This window comes from Myodes glareolus, chromosome 1 (genome assembly GCF_982192425.1).
Source record: "Myodes glareolus chromosome 1, mMyoGla1.1, whole genome shotgun sequence".
In the NCBI taxonomy this organism is placed as follows: domain Eukaryota; kingdom Metazoa; phylum Chordata; class Mammalia; order Rodentia; family Cricetidae; genus Myodes; species Myodes glareolus.
Genome location: NC_142026.1, coordinates 97314875 through 97333246, shown reverse-complemented (window position 1 = coordinate 97333246; position 18372 = coordinate 97314875). Strand labels below are relative to the sequence as shown.

Genomic DNA, 18372 nt, shown 5'->3' with positions numbered 1-18372 from the left:
CACAATGCTGAGAACTTCACATGTATTGTTTCATGACTCCTCACTGCTGTCCTGTGAGGTAAACTCTTGTTATTTTCCTCAATGATGTGTTTGGGACAACTAATGAGTAGATTATTAAATATTCTGGAATTTTGCAGGCCACAACTCTCTGGAATTTGGAACTACGGAAGGGGAAGATATTACACCATGGAAACTGGAAAATGTTACCAATCAAGGCTCTCGGCTCCCCTAGCCCAGCTGACTGCTGGGTAAGTCACAGCCTGAGGAAAGCGGCTTAAGATGTTTGTGCTGTTCGTGGAGCTGAAAGTAGGGAGACTAGGTTTGAGCCCGCTAACCCAGGTTCTACCAGAATGCACTCTTCACACAAGGATCAGTTGCTCCGCGTTATGAAGACCAGGAAACCGCTGGAGTAGCCTTTCCCAGTGCGAGCACCCCAGCTGACCTAGAGTCATGGCTGCGTTTTTCAGCCCTGGCTGGGGCAGCCTTTCACAATGAGAGCACTTCAGCTGATCTAGAGTCATGCTGCCTGCATTTTTTTTAAATGCTTCTCCTCCAACATATTACACTCCGGTGACACTTTCTTCTTTGGTCCCTGGGAGGACCCTTGTCTAGCAGCTGAGGAGAGCCGGCAGGCCTTTCTGAGAAGTCCAGCTTCTGTCAGAGTTAGAAGCATGGTGGGCTATAGCTTCCCTGCACTGTTGCCCTTTTCCTCCAAGTTTTGCCAGAGAAGAGGAGCATCTGCTCTCCAGGTGGGCAGATGGTTATACAGGACTCCACAAGCTCACATCAAAGAAGACCACATCCTAAAACTGTCTGTGTGTTTGTGCGCACGTGATAGTGTTCTAGAACCTACTATTTTTAAAGTAAGGAAGAGGTCATTTCAGAATGCAGGGAGCATGAGGAAAACTCCACAGAAACAATGGGGCTCTTCAACAAGCAGAGAGGAAAAACATGAACAACTCATTACTTTACAGAATATCCCACTTGAAGTTTTCTCTTTTGCCTTAATATACTGTGGGGACATTTTGTGAGCCATGTTGCTTCTCCCTTCTTACACGGTATTGATTGAACACTGGCCGTCAGCACAGGGAAGGGAGGTACTGCCTATCTCATCGCTTGGATGTACTTACAGCCGAGCTTGCTACTGCACTGGTCTTGAATTCTTGAGAAATATATCTGTCAAATACATTAGACCCCTAAATGGAAACTGAGTGACTCGGTCTGCCGTATAGGTGTTATCAAATACCCAGGTGTAGAAACATAACCAGAGCATCTGCAATAGAATCATCAGACACAGGTCCTCCTGTGTACATGAGTAACAGATATCTGTAGTATGTGTAGATTGCGTTCCACCACCATTGACATCTTACTCCAGTCAAGACTTTCCTCCATATATTTCTATCTCTAATCTATAAAGCTAGACATTACTAGGTAGGCAAAAAAGGTCCATGAGGTTATTAATTTAGTTGTGCTGAACTGGAATTCTAGAAAGTGAAATGTGTCACACCTTACTACAATCAATATTTACTTTTTGGTTTTCAGTGGGTTACTAGGAAATATTAAAACTGCATATGCTGGATTCATATACTTAGCATGGGACTTAAGGTTAAAGAACAGTGGAATCAAGAAAAAAAGCTGTAGTGAAGTCCCTTGAGAGACACCATGACAGTGCTCTGTGCCAGCTGAGATGGGCCAATCAGACAGAGCTGGAGGCTGACTTCTTCCTGCCGTCAGTCTTTTGTCAGGACTGCCTAGGAGTCAGCTAAGAAGGAACAAACCACAAGTGTCCCATGTAGTTCTATTGAGTGTTAGCATCATGTAGAGATGATCCGATCTGGGATCTTAGTATATCTTTGCCTGCAGTCATAGTGGCCTTCTGAATACTTTCTCTGATAAAACAGAAACTATCCTCAGTAGTATTACACCTTTTAGGGATTCCATGTCTGTCTATTCCCAGAAAGTCAGATGGTGTAGGACAATTCTATATTCTGTCAATTATATTTTAAATAAACACTGATTGGTCATTAGCCAGGCAGTATGTATAGGTGGGACAACCAGACAGGAAGTAGAGACGGAGAAAGGAGAATAGGAGAATTCTGGGAAGCAGGAAGCTCCTATGGCAGTCCTGCCCAGATCACAGCAAAGGCAGGATGTGACCTGCTCCGCTGAAAAAGGTACTGAGTCATGTGGCTAACGTAGATAAGAATAATGGGTTAATATAAGTGATAGAAGCTAATAAGAAGCCTGAGCTAATGGGCCAATCCGTTTATATGTAATGTAGACTTCTGTGTGATTCTTTGGGGTTAAATGGCTGTGGGAACTGGGCAGGAAAGAAACCTCAACAAGCTGGCCCATCATGTTACAGTCAGATCTCTCATTTCCTTTGCAGTCATGGAGTTTCTTCTAAAAGTTCCTAGTAGAGATTACCAACAGAGTATTGAGAACAGATAAAAAAGAAAGCGCACAAGATCAAAGATGAGTGACTCTGGGAAGGCTGACCTGTGGGATCAGGTTTTCACTTCCTGAGTTCTTCAATCAAACCAAAGAACTGTTTCTAGGTGATAGGGCCTGGTCAACAAAGCAACACAAATTTAAATTAACACTCAAACTTTTCTAAAATAAACTCCAAAATATACCTCATAGCCACTTATTTTCTCCCTACCCTTTTGATCACCTTGCCTTTCTCTTCTATGCCTGTATTAATAATTTGTCCATTGTTCATCAAGTGTAGTTGAGATACACAACTTTTCTTTCTGCAGTGAGGAATCTTCATCCACAGCCCTCCCTGTTCCAGAGAGCTATGCTAGATAGCTGTGTTGCTTTCCAGGTCCTCTTCCTATCTGCCATTGCTCATATCAAGGTAAATCCATTCTACTTTAGGTGTATTGTGTTGGGAATAAAATACTGATATAATCAGATGCTTATCTTCATACAAAATTCATCATAGCTTGCTAAATTATACATTTCTCTCTGATTCTTTAAAGTGATCTAACCTATAATATACATAGTCTAATCGGCAAACTACCACGCTAGGTAGCAATGTTCAGTAATGAGATAAATGTTAAATACAAAGATCTTACACAAACACATGAATTAAAAAAATGCTATATTTGTGGGGTTCAAGCACATTATGGATTATCTAAACTATACTGAAGGTAAAGGCAGAGTGTGAATTCACACACCAGAGTGGGAAAAAGTTGAAATTATAATACTGTGATCCTATGTAAACCATCTTGGGCCTGCCTAACCGTAGCACCTCGTTGGTGCCTTGTATGCTATCAGAGCCTAAGAATCTTCTTTGGGACTGAATCAAATTGTCTCCAAAAGGCAAAATGACTATGCTAAAAATCATGTGAACTTGTTTTTAAACATCCTGAACTTGATTTCTGCCTTATAAATTCTTCACTACGTACTCAAATATCAAGTCAAAGCTTTGTTCTCTGTTACAAATAAAAATAATTACATGCAACTCTCGTCCATGAAAAATATTGATGAGATTATCATACAGAAGGAAATCAAAATCAATTGTTTCAATGTATAAGAATTTGTTATACATTTAGAAATGTCAGGTATATACATACTTTGAAACTATGGCATAGGACATGTCTTTGGTTCAACAGATTAGTCTTCAACTGTACAGCAAAAAGAAACATTTCAAATGCTACTATGCGTGTGTGTGTGTGTGTGTGTGTGTGAGAGAGAGAGAGAGAGAGAGAGAGAGAGAGAGAGAGAGAGAGAGAGAGAGAGAATGTATGGGGGCCAAGTGGCAAACACTGCATGTATTCTGCAATTAATCTCTACCTTATTTTTTGAGACATGGTCTCTCACTGAACCTGGAGTTCACTTATTTCACTAGACTGGCTAGCCAGTGAGCCCCTCCCCAGTACTGGAATTACAGGAACATTCTACCATGTCCAAATTTTCAAAGCGTATACTAGCATCAAATTCAGATTCTAATGGCACAACGCAAGCACTTTACCAACCAAGCGACCTTCCCAAGCCCCTCTGCTTTGTATCCTATTTACTGTTGAGACAAAATTTTTGGTGAGTTCTATTTTTATCTTTTCAATTGTGTACAAATATATTTTATTTTTCCTGCATCTCAGATTATAGCAAGATTTATCTATTTCGGGTTGCTAGAATTGTTTTCCTCTCACTGAATACAACATGTTGGAACTTGGATGGAAGTTGTTGTTGTTGCTGCTGCTGTAGAACTCTCCCGAACACTGGGAAACTTGGTTTCCGGCCCTCTGCATGGAGATTTAGTTGTTGAAGCATGAAAAGCCTCTTGTTGCATACAAGTTTCACTTAGAAGATCTAGACCCAGTGAATAACATTTGGTACAGTATAATTAAAAACCAGAGGGCACAGTTCCCAACACAGCCCTAATAAAAGAACAGAGTCTGCTTTAGTCTCTTCCACATCCAATTCTCGTTCCTACTCATAGCTTTGTTGAGACCATCTCAGGCCAGTAGAATATCAGAAATAGCAAACATAAGAGTTATACCATGTATAATGTCATCCTCTATACATTAGACCATGGGAGAGTCTCATAAAGCACCACAAATATCCCCCATTTTATTGATGAAAACAATCACTGCACTGGGAGACTAAATGATTCTCCCAGGACCATGGGTCATGCAGGAGAGACAGCTGAATATACTCCAAAGAGCGGCCTCCAGGCTCTACCCTCTGAGCAACCCACCAAACCACTTCAGACAGAAATGGCATAGGAACAGAAAAAAAAATAAGGAGGGATTGGGAAGATTCTGGGAGAGCAGAAGTCTAGCCGGTGGATGCATTCTTTCTAGTCTTTCACTGAGGTGTCTTTAAGGTAAAAGTAGTGACTGTTTGCAAACTGAAGCACAAAACTGTTACTCTTCAAATTACAAAGAGATCCATTCCCACAAAGTATCACTATACACACCACATACATACACACTCACACACACACACACACACACACACACACACACACACATAAAAACCTGGAGTCAGATAAAAAGGGGTGAAAGTTAAAAGATCGGAGAAGCAGAGTAGCCAGCGATTGGTTCTTATTCTACTGAGTCCTCGGACTGAAGGGGCAATTCCATCCCTAGGATTCTCAGGCTGAATGCCTCCTGTCTCTTCCCACCTTATATTCCTCTCCCACCCAGTCATATCCCTTCCTGTACCCACCTCCCTAGTGCCAGGATTAAAAGCATATGATTCCCAAGTACCGGGACTGAAGGTATGAGGTATGAGCCACTACTACCTGACTCTGATTTTTTTTTAGACTGTATCAATCTTGTGTAACCTAGGGTGGCCTTGAACTCACAGAGATCCTTCTGCCTGTGACTCCCAAGTGCTAGGATGAAAGGTGTGTGCCACCACTGCCTGGCCTCTATGGCTAGCTAATGGCTAGCTGAGCACTCTTATTGTCAGGCAAACTATATGCATATAAGTTTATATTTAGCAAATAAATATATACATATTTATCCGCATAAATCTTTTTAATTTATCAATAAATATTCCAAAAGAATAATGGATTCTGGCACAAAGCTATTTTTCAAGTGGGCTATCAGTCTCATGAAATCTAAAATTCTAGCTCATTCAGGTGCTCAGGAGAGCCTATTTTGAAAGAAAGATATTCAATACCATGACAATGTTTTACCCTTTGATAGTTTTTTCTTTTAATTTTGGTGGCTTTCTCCAAAGCACACAGCCTTAGTATTGTATGGAACTAGCCTTTGAAAACTTAAAGGGATAAAGGTTTTTCTGTAAGAAATGAGGAGTGGCCAAAAAAAAAAAAAAGAAAAAAAGAAAGAAATTAGAATCGTGTAATCCTAAAATAGTCACGGGGAAGGTTGAAATCTCACAGGGAAGGTTAAAGTCGTCCTTTCTTTGAGTGGATGTTCTTTTTCCCTAGAACAATGTCTAGAAGTCATGGGAGAAGAGTGGACAAGATGCTGGGTGCACAAGCAGAATCACCAGTCATTCAGAGAATCTGAATGGTAAGCAAATGGTGAGCATCTCACCAAAGAAAACATCCTCCCAGGCCAGGAGGGAAGACATCACTCAGTTCAGAACATCCTCCCCAGACAACGGGCATCCTGCTTTGCCTTCTTCATTTTCTCAGGTTTCATTTCAATGGGAAGAACTATGGCACAGGTTTGGCCTTGAAGTTCAATGTTTCCATAAATAAATTATTGAGTCTGAGCACAGAATTCCCTTCCTTTTCTGAGAACTGCTGAAACCCTAACCTTCCATAATCCCAGCTCAAATCCTAACGGGCCACCAGTAGCTCAATGACATCTGCTGAGTCCTGAAATTTCCCACTGAAAGATTAAAAGCTTCCCTTGTAGGTGTTTTCAAATGGCCTCTGCAAGTCTCCGATCAGCCAGCAGCTGGTTCAGACGGCAGAGTTGGGCAGTAGCCCACTACGAAGGCATGGATGCACTTAGACAAAGAAACAGTCATGCCTCCAACCCCGAGTTTTATCAATGAACTGACTAGATTCCAGGCACTGTCCCCATGTTGCCTGGTAAAGAGGCACTCATTGAAGGCTTAATCACAGTTTCCCATACACAATGGAAGGGCCAGAATCCTCCTCTGCACACGGCATCCCAACAACACATCAAAAGACAGCACCATCGCTCTGCATTGCCCTGTATACATTCTCTCCAACTGCGCTAGGGCAAAAGGACCAGGGCTTAACTCATCCCCTGGGAAAATCTAATACCCACAGTGCCCCCACAGTTGATTGCCCAGCAGGGTGCCATCCTGCCAGTCAGTAACCGCAGACAATAAGCCTGAGAAACAACATGCTATTTGCCAGGAAGGATTCTGCCCTGACTAAGCCAATGGCTGGCTGTGAACTAAAGAACAGGTGCTATAAACAGGGTATCAACACACATGTAGAAAGAATAGTGGGTAACAGCTTCAGTTCAAGACACCCGATGTTCCTAAAAAGCAGCATGTACACATCCTCCAAAGTGGCCCCCTACTGGCCAGACCACAGACGCCTCAAACCATTTACGTCATGGACCACTATTGCACTGGTCCGTGCTTGTCCATGGCTATACAATGGCTACACACATTTTCAGTCCTTCGTTCTAGGACACACCAATGCTGTGCTCTCTTACTTTAGACCATCTCAGGCATGATCCAGGACCTGAACTGTTTATGTACACACAAAAGGGGTTATGGGATCAGCACAGGGATGCATGAAACAATGTGATTAACACCAGACTGAAGCAAAATTGTACTTGAGTCCTAACATAGTCTGATGTGGGATTCCCCTCTGTATGCTGTGAATATCATTGGTTGCTAAACTGTCTTAGGCCTGCACGGGGCAGAATATAGGTAGGTGGGGAAAACTAAACTAAATGCTGGGGGGAAGAAAGTAGAGTTAGGAGAAGCCATGTAGCCCCACTGGAGACAGAAGCCGGAACTTCTACCCGGTAAGTCACAGCCTCATGGCAATACACAGATTAATGGAGATGGGTTAATATAAGACATGAGTTAGGCAGAAATACACTTAAGCTACTGGCCAAACGGTGATTTACATAATATAGCTTCTGTGTGATTATTTAGGGAGTCTGGGCGGCCTCCTATTACAATAGTCCACACTGTTTCCTCATTTCTAGTTCCCACCTCCTTGAGTCTCTTTCCCTCATCTAGTCTCTAGTGAAGCAGGGGGCAAAGGGAGTCCCTAGAGAAGCAGGAAGGAGGTAAATTTCCTGATAGACCAATAGGAACCTGGAAATATCACCCATGATTGTTGACTGGAGTATCAAGTGATCGCTCAAGAGCCAAAGGAGCAGTGAAATCTTGAACTCAGATAACGTAACGATTTTGCTGTGGAAGAAGTTCTAGTAAACTGCTACCAAGCAGTCCGTCAGCTGCTCAGGATGTGCAGTCCCCTGGAGCGTGGCAGGTCCAGCTCCACAAATGAATCCATTTCTGAAGCCAGTTGTTAGGCCCCACATTGGACAGTGGGTTCCATGTGTAGCTTTGAAAAGGGGATCTCTATAGTTTAGGGAACATAGTATAAACATATTATAAACATACTTCAAGTATCTATCGGTGCTTGCAAACCCTAACAAGCATTTCTTCCTGCGAGAGCAAATTTTAAAACTCTTCAAAATACAGACCTTATAAAAATCTCAAGAGATAAAACAGAACTGAGATTTTATAATATACGAAGTGGGACACATATCACCTTCAAGTCACAGTCAACCAAATGGTTTAAAATGTACCAGCTAGAAAAAAGAATTTTTCTCATGACAAGATTTCAAAGTGAAGTATTATCTCCCAGGTGATACTTGGAACAGTCTAAGAATGGATTGTGAAGCTTAATTTAATATTTAAAACTGGTGGAGAATTCAAAATAAATTATAGATGAGTTATCTAACATTTTCAAAGAATTAAAGCATATGTAACAGTCCAAAGTTTATACTGAGTATATTTTACTATTCAATGAACATGAAAATCTTGGGGTCATTGCTGTATTTCTTTTGTATCAAACCACTAATATTGACTAGTTTTCTGCTCCTGCAATCTCAGCTTTGGATTAGGTACCACCAAAGATATGAATGGAAAATCCATCATTTGGAAACTTCGGGTTTAGAGTGAAAACATCTAGCTAAGAGAGTAATTTCTGACTAGTCATTGCTTCTGAACTTGAAAATGTTGCAGAGCTAGTTTGGGTAGCATAATGCTGGTGACATTTTAGAAGAAAATGTTCCCCACAAGAACCATGTTCTAACAAAAACCTTAGCACCAAGCACGAGAAAGCATCTTTTTAATGGTTTGTTGCGGGTAATCCAGGTGACTCTCAAAACACCAGAGATTATTGATGTAGCTTTTGGTGCTGAAGGCACTGCATGCTCAGGACATAGGACTCAGAAGTTTCAAGCTGGTTCTGACCTGATAGTGGCTTTCCTGTGGTCTAACTCTCATGGTTCCAGAAGGTATTATGCAAGTTGCAAAGAGAGGGAAGCTATTACAGCCCTCCCCAGCTTCATCATCTATAAAGCATGGCAACTGCCAGCAGGGCAAGATGTCCATAAAGGTGCTGGAAGGGGCACTCGTGTGGCAGTGCCAGCCAACAGCTGTCTAATTGGACTTAAGGCCCACGCAACAGGAGGGAAATCACGCCTGGTACTAGAAACCTAGCCTGGGGTTAGTGGTGTCATGGATCTTAGAAAAGAATCTACTCATGCCCACCTTGCTAGTTCAGCATAATTCCTACTATACTCTAAATCTTAGCCTTGTACCCACAGGTAAGTGTAGCCACCGCCCTTTAGCTAGAAAGCCTCTCTTAACAATAAATGGAGACCCTCCCAGAAAACCACAACTGGAGGCAATGTAGAAAATAATGGGTTGTGGAAAACCAAGTTAAAAGGTACATCTACGTCACTACTCATGCGTCTGTGACTCAGGGAACATCCCAGAAGGGTAGGTAGGAAATTGTTAGCGACAAATACCAAAAAACGTGCTGTAAAACAGTCTCTTCTGAAAATGGTTGCATGGACAGACATGCTAATATGGAAAGTGGAAACTTTCTTGGGATCCCACCATTCGACAAATAACTGTAGACAGTTAATGACTGCGGGAGGGAGAAGTAGAATCAGCCTCTCGCAGGGAGAAACACACTTCCTGCTTTGTCAGGCAAAGGTTGGTTAACCCTGAAAACACGCGCACAAACACCAAAGATGGATTCAACTAATTACACACACACACACACAAATATGCAAATCTGTGTGTGTATACACATACATATGTAAATAATAATAATCAAGGAAAAGAGACTATCAGCTTGAGAGTGGGGGGAGGCATGAGAAGGGCTGGAAGGAGGATGACTCAGAGGGCCTGCAGGGGGCAAAGGGATGGAGGGAAATGATGTAATTCTATTTCAATTAAAAACATATTTTTAAAATTATTACCAATGATAAGAGAACTTAACTAAGTTTCTAAAGTCAAAGTTACCTAAAATATTGAGTATATACCATATACATACCATAAACCAAAAAAATGGGAGAAAAACACAAAAACCAAACTCATTGTTTGCTCAGTCACCATATTTACCTTGTTCAGCACTGATGACTGTTCAGATGACTCTCTCCTGTACCATTTTTTATAATCTATAGTGAAGCCAAAATCTGTGTAGCTCACTAATATTTATATACAGCTCAAGCCTGAGAAAATACAGATGGTTTTTAATATCTGGGTTTTTTCCTGTGTTCATAATTACTCATAGCACTTAAGGATATACTTTGAAATCTGTAGAACTGAGTGTCTTCATCTATAGATACCCAGAAGATGTCAAGTACCACACGCCCTAGGTGATATTCTATGGCCAGCACTGCACTGAATTGTTGGCCTCCACCTGCGAAACAATCCAGGTTTAGCAATAAATTATCTGCTTTCTACTCTCTAAGAGAACGGCAGGTCACCCACCCACTCCTACATCTTCTAATGAGGTCTTATTGGAGATGGGAATGTCCTCCTACGTCCACACTGAGTGAGATTCCACAAATATTAGTAAACTCTGAAACATTCATAGAGATTTCTAATGCCTGCCTTCCTGGCTTGCTAGTCTAGTCCCTAACCTATATCTAGATAAAAACATCAACAACTTTTATATTTGGTGAGGTTTTTGATGATAGTTCTTAATAAACTATATATGATTCAGACAAGCTTTATGCTTATGTGCACAAATATATTTGCATATAAAACTTAAATACATGCTTAGGAGAACATCAATAAAGATGAAAGCACACATCTTACAGTAATAACTTACAAATGCTAAGGTTGCCATGTAACAACTATGCCCAAAAGATTCAACTCTCCATAGTAGCAAACCAGCAAGTGTGTTTTCCCTCTGAATTTTTGAATAGAAGTGATTTTTAGCTTCTACTTCTTCTATTCTTTGCTTGATAGAGCCTGCCTTGAAAGGAATCCCAGTGAAGGAATAAAGTAGCATTACTGCTGACAGTTGAAAGGCAGAATGAAGAGAAATAAAAATTAAATGGCATCTACTTTCTCCTCAGGTTTAGCAGAGTCTCACCCTGAGTAAATAAACGCCTGTAGTGGGTCTCATTATGAACTTGTCCAGCACAGCCCGCAGAGCTGGCCAGCACGGGACAAGTCTGCACCCACTACCAGCTCACTTCTCTCCACATAAACCTGGGCATTTCCAGCTGGTTTAGGCATGAAGGTTCTGGGTAACATTTAACTCGAGATATCTTTTTTTTTTTCTTGAAAATCAGAAAGTAGATGACTTCAATGAGTTCAATAACCAATCTTCAAGTTTCCCCCCAGCTAGCTCCCCCTTTAGTTGTAGGAGGCTAAAGATTATTAACCACAGGGTCGTCATCGACAGGCAGAATAGAATTTTCTGTTTTGAAGGATGATTAATCCAAAGACCCAATCAATCCTCTCCTGGCAAAGTTTCTGATTTGTCTTTTGCATGTTTCTTTCCTTTGTGATTAAGCAGATTCTGCCCTGAGTTTGATGAACCCCACAGGGTAGGGAAGTATTGACAGCTGCTCCTGAGAGCTCAGCCTCTGAACTGCAGCAGAGGTAGCCAGATGGATTTAAGGATAAAGTCAAGGTAGGGGTTACAAAACGGGAATTTATCATCCAAAGTTAAAGTCAGGTGATTTCAGAAAATATCCTCAAATTATTGGCGTTCTCACTCTTAGTGTTCCGAGAGAGATAGGCTAAAAACAGAACTGATATTTGCAAAGTCGAAAAAGCACAGAGCAAAGTTGATTGAACATTTCAATTAAGAGCAAAGACATGAGTCCTCTCAACAACACCCATCAACGTTCCATCGGAAATAAGTCATGGCCAATCTGAGGAGACTCAGACAAACTGTCTCTTCCCTATCCCCTTCACCCCTCATACACACAGGACTGAGCAAAAGACTCCGTCTATCGGAATGCACATCACAGCACTGAGGCTATTGTTCTGTCGAGGGGGGAGGGAGGTGCTTCATTCATTAGAGCTGCAGCAGATGGCGGCTCTGCAGAAGGACACAGCATGAGGCTGGCCACCGGCTGGCAAGCATAGTCCAAGTAACATTCACGCCCAGCTGCACTGTGAGGCTCCTTTCAGAAGCCCTGCATTCCACAGGCAGGAGCTCCATGGGGAATCCCTGGGGCTTCATGTTTAGGCACTGCCCGTGGCAATCAGGGCCGAGCCCCGTTTTCACGTCCCTTGACTTCCTCTCCCACCCTCTCTGCTTGCACCTAGATTTTTCGGCCAGGATTAGGATTCTGGCGAAAAGAGCATTCCTATGGGGTCTTTGAACAGTGGCTTAGGTCTGCACAGGGGTCTTTTCCAGGTCTCTTACCCTGGGCACATTCCTTGGCCTACGTTATACAAAGAAACAAGCTGGTGAGCGCTCACAGTTCTTTCAGAGACGCCAGGAATGAAGAAGAAAGAAAAGAAATTGCAGCTTGCCTTCAAACTTGCAGAACGTCGTCTTTTGCTTTTTAGATGCTTTTGTGTTTCCTTCAGAGTACGTTTAAGATAACAATACTCCTCACTTCTTCCATTGCCTTCAATTCCACTAATGAGTTCCATCTTAGTAGATTTTATAAACTGCATTCTCTCTGTTTTTATTTTTATCATACAGTTGTTGGTGGTTTCATACTAATCACAGTGCTTTCAGATCATGTCCACTCCCGCCTCCCCATCTGTTAAATCTTGATAAAAGACAATCACGAGGTTGTTTGCAGTTAAGTGTTGTCTATCCCTAGAACAGTTTTAGTCCGGACAGTTAGAACGGCACGTAGCTAACTTTCCACCTTAAACTCAGTACACAGTCATTCCCTCATTGGATTATGACCATCTCACCCCACCTCCTCCCACCTTTTTTTTGGGGGGGGGCTTGTTTCCTTTTTTGTTTTGTGCTTTCCTTTTTTCTGCTTGAGAAAGAGCAGACTGCCCCTTTCCTTTTAGACTCTGAACTATATTATTTGAATTTTACATGTGTGGGTATTTTGTCTGCATGCACATCTGTGCACCATGGGAGTGTCTGGGATCTGCCAAGGCCACAAGAAGGTATGGGGTCCCTGGAACTGGAGTTACAGGTGGTCATGAGACAGCATGTGGGTTCTGGGAATCGAACCTCAGTCCTCTGGAAAATCAGCTGGTGCTTTTAACTGCTGAGTCTGCTCTGCCAGCACCTCACCAGGTCCAAGAAAGCACCACATGTTCCCATGAAGCCTGAACAGCAGTGAGGCAACCAGGTATTCCAGGATGTGGGCAGCACCCAGCTTTCCCAGGTCCCCTCAAAATTCCAATGCCCCTAGATCAGCAGGAAGTAGTCTTAAGAATTCAATGCCCTCATTCCCTTAACCTGCCACCCCTAGCTTCTCACTCTTTCTTTCTTTCTTTCTTTCTTTCTTTCTTTCTTTCTTTCTTTCTTTCTTTCTTTTTTTTTTTTGGTGTGGTTGTTGTTTATTGTTTTTGTTTTTGTTTTTCAAGACAGGGTTTCTCTGTAGCTTTGGAGCCTGTCCTGGAACTAGCTTTTGTAGATCAGGCTGGCCTTGAACTCAGAAATTCGCCTGTCTCTGCCTCCCGAGTCCTGGAATTAAAGGCATGCACCACCACCGCCCAGCTTCTTCACTTTTTTAATAAACGAAAAGGGAGGGATGTCAGCATACAGACGTGCCTGGCCCACCCCTGAAGACCCAAAATAGTGCCTCATCCCAACGTGCATGCAATTGCCCTGACATGCTGTGTGGTCTTTGTGCACATGCGCTGTGTCCTTCCCTTTAAAAAAGGCAGAACTCTGCCTTGTCCCCTCTCTTATATTTCTTCTTCCTCTTTCTCTTCCACCCTTCTATCTCAATCTCTCTCTCTCTCTCTCTCTCTCTCTCTCTCTCTCTCTCTCTCTCTCTTCCAATCTCTCTCTTTCTCTCCCTTCCCATGAGGCCATTCTGTACTCCTCTCTCCTCTCACTCCCTTGCCCTACCCCCAATAAAAACTCTCCATGTGAGTTCTGTCTGCGTGGTGTATCTATCTCTCACCTGCCATGGGGTTCCTTGGACAGGCCAAGGTCCCTCTCATGCCATATTATAACAATCTCTCCAACCTGGTACTGAATTTTATCTCTAAACCTTTTAGAGACAAACTAATATCTCTAAACCTTTCAACCTTACTCCAAATCTCTAGCTCTCTTATTCTGTTTTGGAAGGACTCTGGACTGTGGATGAACCCAATAGAACATCTTCTCTTTCACAGATAACATTCATACTTTCAGAGAAATTCCTTATGAAGAGAAATATTTCCATTGAAGCCTAAAATCAGAACATTTAGACAGAAATAAATAGTAAATTAATTCACATGTGCATGTTTGTGGATTTTTTTTTACTTTGGACATATTTTAAAATATATTCTTTTGGTTTATGCTAAATAAATGGGGGGGAGGTAAATACTTCCACTTCCTATGAGAGGCTTTGACTACTTGAAATTCCCTTGTTTATCAACATTAATGTCTCAGCACCTGCTTTCTTCTGTGTCTTAACTGCAATTTGGGAAATTATAATTTCAACACTGCACATTTTCAAATTAAAGGTTTTAATCGTGTTTACTGTAAAGCTCCAAAAGTTGTTTTAGATGACTTCTTTATCTTCGCCAGAGCAGCTGCACCTTGGAAATCTTGCAATTTACTTACATTTGTTGTTACGTGAGTCAGGAATATCTTAACTAAGTCAATGGCCAGGGTCACTTGGATCCCTCCCTTGAAGAGTGTGCCTCCTTGACAGCAGATGTCTTTGTATGAAAAGGGTCTTAGGTGGTACCTGCCCTGCGGTGCTTGGTAAACAGTGCTCAGATAACATTCAAAACTAGAAGCTGTTGGTTTTACTGTTGTGGACTAGAGAGGCAGCAGAACAGAGTACACATAGCCCAGGCTCTAGATTCCAACCCATTAGAAATTGAGCCTCAACACAATGGCACTCCATGTTCTAGGTTATTATTTAACCTCATAATCTTCCTGGGCATCCAAATGCTAAAGGTTGGAAGAAGGCAGGGAAATTCTGATTCAGCTCCACCTGCTAAATCTCCTGGCTAAACATGTAGCTTCCATTACTACACTACAAGTCACATTCCAACATCTTGCTAATTAAGGGTGTGAGCAAGCTTGAAGAACACATCTCTGCGGGCTTATCAAATCATCCCCAGACACAAATAACATCCAGAAGAACAAGACTGGAGTATAGACGTAGAGAAAAGAAAGAGGTAACATGGAGTCAAATGTGGCTGAAAGGCTGCAGATGGAGCTTATATCACAGATAGAAATGTAATGCCAAGTATTATTCAAAACAAAGCATATGAGACTCTACCCAAGGAGGGTAGACTCCACACCTTCCACATAACACTAAAGATGATGCAGTATCAAGGGCAAGGATCCCCACTATCCCCCAGAGAGAGACATATTTGCTGAAGATGAAGGATGCAAAGCTACTGTATCTACTAGCTGATGCACCAGCTTCCTGGAACCATGCCATTCACACTGCCATTCACAACCCTGTCGGAAGAACCTGAGAGTGATAGTTAGGAAACGCAGAGCCTTGGGGACACAAGTGGACAGCTGGTGTCTTCAAATCTTAGCCAACTCAAAGGCGATAATTACGTGAGGGAAATGAACACTTGAGGTGTGAGCAGTCATTTCCAGGGATGTTTTTGAGATAGAAAGATTGTGGGGTGTGTGTGTGTGTGTGTGTGTGTGTGTGTGTGTGTGTGTGCACATGCGTGTACACACTCTTATTTATGAACACTAGGATGGTCAGTTACTGGAAGGGGTTCTTAGGGCATCTCCCACAAACCAGGCTTTGGTGGGAGGCTTGCCAACCTAATAAAGTGACTCTAAATTAATATTTGTAGAATGAAAATGAAAAAGAGCCAAAACAATTAAAAGTCTTGTTAAATCTGATCTGATGGGGACAGACGATATACTAGGGAGAATAATTAATAGCATGGATGAAAGTTTGTATAACGGTTCCAAAAAGAAAACAATGAGGATGATGTTAGAGCTCGCAAGGCATCAAATGTGCTTATTACTGTTCCGCAGCTCTATGTGGCCAAGGGGTGAAGCCACACACTCTTTATATACACCTACAAAGATGATTTTACTATTATATCACTTCTAGGGGTTGTTTAAAACTTCAATGGGCTAATAAACAAACAGACTGTCTGGTACAAAACAACCTAGACTGTGTGGCCCTTGTTAAGCTTCCCAATTTTATCCCCAATACACTTGCTAAACTCTGGACTATTCTCTCATACTAATTTCCACATTAAGGTAGTGTCTGATTTCTTGGGATACCCTTTGCCCCCTGCTCCCTGGAGAAGTTGTTTTGGCCCCTCAAGACCAAGCTTAAATGTTATCTCATGTGTAAAAGGTATCAGTCCTTGCCAGGAAGTTGGCTATTCTCTCCCTGAGTTTCCTTAAGGAGTCTCTCAACACCCATCTCCACAATAGAACATATTCTACTGCATTATAATTACCCATTCTCACTAACGTAGGAATTATTTAAGGAAAGAGTGTTATCCCAACATCAAAAACAAAGCTGGATATCTAATAGGTTCTAAAAAATGTTGGTTCAATAAATGAATGACAGCCCTGATGGCAAACTGAGAACTGGAATGACTGCTCTTACCCTCCAGTAGAGGAAGAAAAGATTGAAAAGCAAAAGAAAGTGACACCTTCCCCACTTACGCAAAACCAATTGAAAAAGCAAGGGACTCAAACTTATAATAAAATGAAGGAGTACTATTTATCCCCAATCCAAGATATCATGGATTAAACTATTTTTCTATCAAATTAAATCCAAAGCATTAAACATTAGAATTGGTAAGTGTTAGATACAAAAGGTAGAAAAATGAAAATGCTATTTCCTCTTCATTTCCTGCCCTATCCATTTATCTCTGCTAGTTAACATGGTTAAGATTAGTATAGTCAAAAACTTGCCATTTTAAAATATTTTTCTAGTTACTTTTTCACATTCATTTGTTGTCCATTGTTCCATAATTCAAATAAATCTTGGAAAATAAACTAAAAGTAGACACAATGCTTATTTATCTTACCCCAGGCCTGGAGGGATGGCTCAGCCATTAAAGGCTGGGCTCACAACCAAAACTTATCTTACCCCAAAGCTGTTGACAAATAACTCTACTGATAACAACTTCTTCACTTTATCTCCTTTAATGCTGGAGTGACCGAGGGCTTAGTCCTTGGTCCTCTTCTCCCCTTTGTCATATTCAATTCCTTGGAGATTACATCCAGTTCCAGTTTTAAATATCAGTTATGATTCTCAAATATGCATGCCCAGAGAGGCCTCTGTCCTGCTCCCAGACTCTTCTGTTCAGCTGTCTATGCAACAGCTGGACATGAATAACTGAATACATAATCTGCTCTGCAAAACAACACTCGACTACTGACCTTTCTCCAGCCCCTGATCAGGGTGTCCTTCCCCATACCTGATTGGATTGCAGTTTTCTTTTAATAGCTGTCCTCTCATATCCCAGACCTAGGAAGCCTAGCAATCACAAAGGCTCTAGCTCTACCTTCAACATAGATCCACAATATCACCACTGTGTTACCCCTGGGTGACTGATGTCACTTTTAAAAAAATGACTCCCTATCATTGGACCCTTGCTCACCTAAGACCATCTCGTTGGCCTCCTGCTCTTCCTTGAACGTCCATGACTTACTGTCATAAATGTTATGTTTACCTTTCCCACTGTCTAAGAACACAGACCTTCATGCCCAACTCTTCCCACTGTCAGGGAAGCTCTTCCATAAATGCACAAACAGCACCAGTGTTGGTTGGGGTTTTTTCTTTCTTTATTCTTAAAACATGACCAAAACTGGCCTTGAATTTATGATCCTTGTGCTTTGGTACCCCCACCCCACAGGCTGGGATTGCGAGCAAAGACCTCCATGCCCAACTTCCTCATGTCTTGACTCAAAATCCTCTTCTCAGTGAGGCTTTCCCTAACCACATTACTTCAAATTTTGTTACCCTTTCTATGTCTAATATCACCCATCCAATTCAAGTTTTCACCTTAAGCGTGAGCGTACCATAACATAACCCAATCCAAGCCTGTCCCACTCATGAAACAACAGCCTTAATCCATCCAGATAGAAAATGTGTTTGAAATAATTACTTTTTCTTTGATGGTACACATATTTTTTTTCATTCAAAAATTTATACTTCCTCCCCTCCTCCCATTCCCCTCCTGTTCCCCCCACTCACCCTTATCTGATGGGGGCTCAACAAATCCAGCTGGAACAGGACTGAACGGGCATGTGGTCAAACCAGACTCTGAATGTGGCTGCCAATGGGGGCAGACTGAGAAACCATGGAT

At 41.9% G+C, this 18372-nt stretch overlaps 1 protein-coding gene and 1 long non-coding RNA gene across 2 annotated transcripts in view; one reads left to right on the top strand and one right to left on the bottom strand.

Annotated features, from left to right (window-relative positions):
- Positions 1–18372, bottom strand: part of Slc35f1 (solute carrier family 35 member F1) — a 422660-nt gene that overhangs the window by 358253 nt on the left and 46035 nt on the right. The window lies entirely within an intron of this gene.
- Positions 136–6198, top strand: LOC125394463 (uncharacterized). The gene is made up of 3 exons (XR_007230233.3): positions 136–248; positions 2760–2860; positions 5909–6198. It is a non-coding gene; the product is annotated as an uncharacterized LOC125394463 (long non-coding RNA).